Genomic DNA, 8,186 nt, shown 5'->3' with positions numbered 1-8,186 from the left:
TGCTCCGGAAGAATATGCAAGGCCAACGGGACACCTGAATTCAATGAGATAAGAAGAAGTTCTCTGTACGTCCATCCTTTTATAGACTCTTTCCACCAATTTGACATGTGAATGTGTACATCAAAGTCATTGGGGTTCCAATCAATAGTCATTTCTGCTGTGGCTATATGCATACATCTCGGATAATTGATTTAAGACTTTTTAAATAGATTGTCCTTAATTCTTTTTGTAAAATCTACCTAAAATTTATTTGTTACTTTACTAGTCATTAGTGTGATTGACAAGAAGATCGATATCACAGTATTATTGAAGATTGGGAAATCAAAAGTGATGCCTCAGATCAATTCACCTCCTTTTTCGAAAATTAGTGATGGCACCTCTTGCACATCCATGTACTATTGCATCATGCGTCGTGAGATATTATTTGACTTAGGTATCTGAGGTTTATTGCGATTCCACGTGACGCTTTGACGTGTGACATTGGCTTAATTATTCAAAAGGTTGGAACGGGGAAAGAGAGAATAAATCACATCACAATATTTAATGCTGTATCCACCCTTTCAAATTTTCAATTCAACCCTTGACTCAAAGGGGAATTATTGTCAGTGCTTGTTCTGGTCCACACGAGATTAAAATAATACCTTTCTTCTAATTTTGTCTGTATTTTATTGTCTTCTTTCCTTCCACCTAACTTTTGAGCAACGAAAAGTCTAAAGTAGAAGTACGGAATGGGACCGTAACCTCTCAAGAGGATCCAGGTTAGATTTTATTTCCATAAGGCCCTGAAATAACAATCTTAGGATTGGTTTATTTTGAGTAAAAGAATTTTTCATAAATTAATTTTCTAGAGTTATATATATATAGTTTGTTAAAAATCATCAGCCAATAGAAATCCATTGAAGATCAAAGAAAATATATTTGTTTAAAGTTAAGAAAACGAATTCCCTAATCTAGAAAAGAGAAAACATTTTCTGAGAAAATGGTTTTCTAAAAGGAATTTTTCTTTATTATGAATTTTCTTCAAAAAATTACACCAATAATTACAAATAAGGTGGCAAGAACATGGGATGTTCTTTGTAGGGATGAGTATAGTCTAGGTTGGCTCGATCCAACACCTAATTTAAGGACTGATCATATTGAGCTTATGATCAAGGACCAGATGGGTCTGGTCTAGTTCTAGGGCCAACTTAGGACTAATCAATTCTTTTTTTTGTTTCATTTCTTGTATTAGTACATATTCATCAATAATATGACATTGAACAACCAAATTATGAACAACAAATCAAACATAAATCTAAAATAAAGTTGAACTACGTTCGTGAGGCAAGTTAAGAGAGGCTAGTGATTTCACCAGTTGAGATGTGCTTGTAAGGCAAGTAAGGAGAGGTCAGAGACGAGCAGCGAGGCAAGCAAAGAGAGACGAGCAAAAGCAACGCGAGTGAAGAGGGTTTCTATATTATACTATAATTATTATATATTATATAATATGTGATAGATACAAAAAATTATACATATCTACACAGTGCAAGTTTAGGGGTTCTTAAGACCAAAGATTGACCCAATCTCGTGGGAACCAGACCTGGACTAGGATTGACCGAGTTTGGGTGGTCCAAGATTAATCCAAGGTTGACCCTAAATCGATACTCATCCCTAATTCCGTGGCAATGATAGGACATCTTTGCCCCCAAACCTTTAAAGCAAAAACCAAATTTCCTAGAGCGTTGTCCTCGAGAAAAAAAATCCCACGAAAAGAAAAAGGACAGACTGTTATGAAATACATGAATATGATAGAATACATGAATGAATATTCATTATATTCATCTTATCCAATGTACTTATTATGGTACATTTGTATCAAATGTTCTAAGTACATCTCCCTATACAATGAACGTTCGTCTCCCTTATCCTGTACATGTATCATTCAATACATTGATATTAATGATAAGTACATTCTTGTTCTCCTATAAATAGGAATTTAGTTTTGATGTACAATATACAATCACACAGAAACACGACAATGAAATACTAGAAATAAAGCTCTCTCATCTTGCTACTATCTCTAATGTTCACTTGCTTTCTCTTCTTTAATCTCTTCTCTATTATATATTCACCACGCGATATTTTACAACACGTTATCAACACGATGATCTACCGATTGAGTAAGTAACTTTTGCAAGCACGAAGATCTACCGATTGAGTAAGTAAATTTTGCAAGGTGGGTATTATTTTTATTAATCAACTTATACTTCATCTTCTTCTATCAATTCTTCATTTTTATTTTTCTTGGCCCGAAGCCAAAATTCAAGTCTAAAAGGATCCTTTCGCTCCCGAAGTAGCGGTGGATATTTGGAAATCCTTTTAATTAATTTAAGGATTTATTTTTGCAAGGATTATGGCAAATATTGAAAAGCCCAAATTCCACATCCTGGAAGTGAGTGGAAAGAATTATCTATCTTGGTGCCTTGACATGGAAATGCACCTCCAAGGGCAAGGTCTCGCTAATACAATTACAGAGGATGGAACCTCAAATGAAAAGGATAAAGCAAATGCGCTGATTTTTATTCGCCGTCATTTGCATGAGAGCCCGAGACTCAATATTTATCCGTTCGAGACCCGCATATCTTGTGGAGGAGGTTGAAGGATAGGTATGATCATACAAAAACTGTTATCCTCCCTCAAGCACAATATGATTGGCAAAATCTCATACTGCAAGATTTTAAATCAGTGTCTGACTATAATTCTGCTTTATTTGATATCGTTTCTCAGCTAGAGTTATGCGGTATCAAACTCACTGATGCAGAATTGCTTGAGAAAACTTTCTCCATCTTTCATGCTTCGAATATTGTATTGCAACAGCAATACCGGCAACGTCGTTGCCACATATTCTGAATTAATTTCTGTGCTTCTTACGCCGAGCAAACTAATGAACTGCTGCTCAAAATCACGATCTTAGACCTCTGGCTCAAAAGCATTGCCTGGGAAGCACATGCTAACTTTGAGAAAAATACTAGCCATTTTAAGTGCTATAAGCGCGAGCAAGAACATAATCCTAGAAGGGATGGCAAGAAATTTAACCGCCCTAGGAAATCAAACTTTGGCCTGAATCATGGCAAAGAAAAGAAGCAAAAGAATGTGATTAATGAAAGTATTTGTCATCGTTGTGGCATGACCGGGCACTGGTCACGTACTTGTCGTACGCCAAAACATTTTGTTGACCTATACCAAGCATCTTTAAAGAATACGGGCAAGCGTGGTGAATCTCATGCCATTGAAATCAATCCTACCGCCATAACCACCGTTGAGGCCAATAATATCTCCGTTGGTGGGACTCCTCTGCTCCCGAAGTAGCAAATGCATCATTGGATGTCTCGATTTCTTTGAGGACCTCTCGATTACTTTGATGAATCGATTGGTGGATAATAATTTGAACTTTGAAATTTATGTTGTTTCGCTTTAAATGTATTACTTTTTTTTTTATTGTTCTTTATGAAATGCTTATGAACCTTATATAATATTTATCTTTGAAATTTTATTCGACTATATAACTAATATGCAAATTTTATGATACTTGACACCTGAAGTTGTCAATATAAATGCAAATGGAAAATACCGAGAAAAAGGAAGATGTTTGTTTGCTTGATAGTGCAACAACACATACTATATTTTGTAGTAGACACTTTTTCTCGAGTATGACATTACGTAAGGCACAAATCCATACAATATCAGGTCCTCGTTCCGATTATTGATGGTTTTGGGAATGCTGCAATTATTTTGCCAAATGGCACAATCCTGCATATTGAGAATGCGTTTCTAAGCATTCGATCAAAAAGGAATCTGCTCGTTTCAAAGATGTACGCCGTAATGGGTACCATATTGAGACTATTTATGAGCAAGATAAGGAATACATTGGCATTTCCTCTTATAAGATGGGCCTGAAGACCATCCATGAGAAGCTAGAAGCTTCTTCTATGGGTTTGTATTGTGTCATGATTAAAGCTGTTGAAACCTACGCTACCACATCCCGGAGATTGGTAAGCCCCCGATCGTTGGACTGTGGCATGATCGCCTTGGTCATCCTGGTGCTTCAATGATGCGTAGGATAATTCAAAATACAAAATGGCACCCTTTAAAGGATATAAAGGTATTGTTGTCCAAAGATTATAATTGTGAGGCTTGCTCACAAGGAAAGCTCATTATTAAACCTTCTATAACAAAGGTTAATTTTGAATCTCCTTTATTCTTGCAAAGAATTCAGGGTGATATTTGTGGACCAATACAACCACCAAGTGGACCATTTAGATATTTTATGGTATTAGTGGACGATCCCGTAGATGGTCCCATGTTTGCCTACTATCTACGCGCAATGTCGCATTTGCACGTTTACTTTGCGCAGATTATAAAGCTCCGGGCACAATTCCTGATTATCCAATTAAGAGCATAAGGATGGATAATGCTGGTGAATTTACATCAAAGAGTTTTGATACATATTGTGCTTCACGGAATCGAGGTTGAGCACCCGGTTGCATATGTTCATACTCAAAATGGATTGGCAGTAATCCTTGATTAAACGTATCCAAATCATTGCCCGCACTCTATTATTGAGAACGACTCAACGATACAGCATGGGGTCATGCGGTTTGCATGCGGCAGCTCTAATAAGATTACGCCCCACCTTTGCTAGTATTTTACAATCTCCCCTTCAAATGGTTCTTGGTTATGAACCAGATATTTCACATCTACGCACCTTGGTTGTGCAGTACAGTGCCGTAGCACCACCAAAAAGGACGAAAATGGGTCCCCAACACCGTTTGGGCATTTATGTTGGGTTTAATTCACCATCTATCATTAGGTTCTTGGAACCAACTACTGGTGATTTTTTTTACTGCTGTGTTTGCATGATTATCATTTCGATGAGACTAGGTTTCCATCAATTGGGATACCTATAACTTCCATGATCGCAAAACAAAAAAAAAAACCGATTAAGGTTTTTTCCTGGAATGAGAAAAATGTATCTCAATTAGACCCAATGACTCCCGAATGTGAAAACGAGGTGCAGCGAATAATCCATTTACAAAGGCTATGGCCAATAGACTTCCGACGCATTTAATGATGCTACTAAGGTAACGAAGTCTTATATTCCAGTTGCAAATGCTCCAGCTAGGATAGCTGTTCCCGAAGAACGGGTTAAAATGGATCAAAATCCCCCGCACTTGAAGCGTGGCAGACCGATAGGATCAAAAGATACTGCTCCTCGAAAACGAAGGGGAAAGAATCAAGAATCCGCTCCAGAAGAGCCTGGCGTTATGCTTGCTCCCAAAGAGCTTATTGCCCCTGAAGAGGCGCAAACCCATGAAAGGAGCACTAGCCCCGGAATACCGAGAATTCCATTACATATTGTAATGAAATTTGGGATCGAAATGAAATCATCATTGATGATGCTTTTGCATTCTCGTTACTCATCAAATTATGGATGATGATTGTGAACCACAATCTATTATTGAATGTCATCAAAGGCAAGATTGGCATAAGTGGGAGGAAGCAATTAAAGCCGAATTAGCTTCCTAACTAAACGAGAGGTTTTTGACCCGTAACTCGTATCCCCGATAATGTAAAGCCCGTTGGATATAAATGGGTATTTATCCGAAATGAAATGAGAAAACGAGGTTGTTAGGTATAAAGCCCGACTCGTTGACCAAGGATTCTCCTGCAAAACCGGGATTGATTATAATGAAACATATTCACCGTGATTGATATGATTACATTTCGTTTCTCATTAGCCTAGCAATCTTTGAAAGATTGGAAATGCGTCTTATGGACGTTGTGACGGCATATCTATATGGCTCATTAGACTCGATATTTATATGAAAATTCCCGAGGGATTCAAAATGCTGAAGCATGCACCCCGCAATTTATTCTCAATAAAATTGCAAAGATCCTTGTACGGGTTAAAGCAATCCGGTCGCATGTGGTATCAACGCCTAAGTGAGTACCTAATTAAGGAAATGTACAAAAATGATCCTATTTGCCCATGCGTGTTTATTAAGAAATCGAAACCGGATTTGCTATTATAGTTAGCTTCATTCGACGATATAAATTTAATTGGAACTCCAAGAGTTAGCTTAAACCGCTGAATATTTGAAAAGGAGTTTGAAGTTAAAGATTTGGGTAAAACCAAACTTTGTCTTGGTCTAGAGCTTGAGCATAAAGCAAATGGAATAATCGTCCATCAATCGCATATGTTGAAAGATTGCTTAAATGTTTCAACATGGACAAAGCTCACCCACCGAGCACCCCTATGGTTGTAAGGTCTCTAGATCCCCAAAATGACCCATTTCGTCCTAAAGAATCCGATGAAGAGATACTTGGTCCTAAAGTACCATATCTCAATGCAATTGGGGCTTTGATGTACTTGGCACAATGTACGAGACCGATATCGCTTTTTGCGGTAAATTTATTGGCACGTTTTAGTTTCGAGCCAACTCGAAGACATTGGAATGGAGTTAAACATATTTTCCGTTATCTCCGAGGAACCATAGATTTGGGATTATATTATTCCAATGATTCCACTAACTCTGGTTTAGTTGGATATGCCGATGCTTTGGATATAGATCCGATCCACATAAGGCTCGCTCTCAAACCGGGTATTTATTTTGTTATAACGGCACCGCTATTTCTTGGCGTTCTACGAAGCAATTGCTAGTAGCTACATCTTCTAACTACTCTGAGATTATTGCTTTATATGAAGCTGGAAGGGAGTGTGTTTGGTTAAGATCCGTTCTAACACATATTCATAATTCTTGTTGCTTAATACTGGTTACTAATTCTCCCACTATAATTTATGAAGATAATGCTGCTTGTGTTGCACAAGTCATGGGAGGATATATCAAAGGTGATAGGTACAAGCATATCTCGCCGAAATTTTTCTATACTCATGAACTCCAAGAAAGTCGACAAATTGATGTTAAACAGATTCGATCCATAAATAATCTTGCAGATCTTTTTACCAAATCATTGCCAACATCAAGTTTTGAGAAATTAGTATATGGCATTGGTATGAGGCGAGTTCATAAGATGTAAGATTAATTAGCCCCAGTGGCTATATGGCTCTATTGAAGGGGAGATATTATGAACTATGCATTGCAGTATTGATATGCGGCTAGTTCACAAGATGCAATAATGATTAGTCCTGTGAGTGGCTATATATACATTGCACTCTTTTTTCTTTATGTCCGGTTTTTTCCATAGGGTTTTTCCGGCTTAAAGTTTTTAACGAGGCAATTAATGCATCCATAAAAGGGAGATATCATAACATTTGTGCTCTGCACTCTTTTTCCCTTTTGTTCGGTTTTTATCCCACTGGGTTTTTCCGGCTTAAGGTTTTTAATGAGGCAGTATCATTCAATGCACATTTGTAATGAATATGATGAATATTCAAGGGGGAGTGTTATGAAATACATGAATATGATAGAATACATGAATGAATATTCATTATATTCATCTTATCCAATGTACTTATTATGGTACATTTGTATCAAATGTTCTAAGTACATCTCCCTATACAATGAACGTTCGTCTCCTTATCCGTACATGTATCATTCGATACATTGATATTAATGATAAGTACATTCTTGTTCTCCTATAAATAGGAGTTTAGTTTTGATGTACAATATACAATCACACGTAAAACACGATAAAGTGAAATACTAGAAATAAAGCTATCTCATCTTGCTACTATCTCTAATGTTCACTTGCTTTCTCTTCTTTAATCTCTTCTCTATTATATATTCGCCACGCGATATTTTACAACACAGACAAGGTTAAAAAGAGAAAGAAAACGATATATGTTTTTTACACTAAAAAAATAAGAAAACTCTGCGGTGGAGCCTAACCTTCAACCAAAAAGAAAGAAAAAGGAAATAAAAGTAAAAAAATCAAATTAGTGGCGACCACGATGGGAGAAAAGTAAGTAGCTTTGAGATGATGATGTGCGTTGGCTATGTTGAATATTGTACTACTCACCATGTATTTCATGCATCTTAGAGAGGAAAAGTAAGATTCAAATGTTTTCTTCGCAATTATAGACGGTGTAATAAGATGTTCACACAAGTAGGAGATTAGATGATATAGTTTTTAATTTTGGTAAATGAACCTATTCCATCTATAGATGAAAGTTTTAGGAAAAATTA

This window comes from Eucalyptus grandis, chromosome 3, assembly GCF_016545825.1.
Source record: "Eucalyptus grandis isolate ANBG69807.140 chromosome 3, ASM1654582v1, whole genome shotgun sequence".
In the NCBI taxonomy this organism is placed as follows: Eukaryota; Viridiplantae; Streptophyta; class Magnoliopsida; order Myrtales; family Myrtaceae; genus Eucalyptus; species Eucalyptus grandis.
This window is presented reverse-complemented; position numbering follows the sequence as displayed.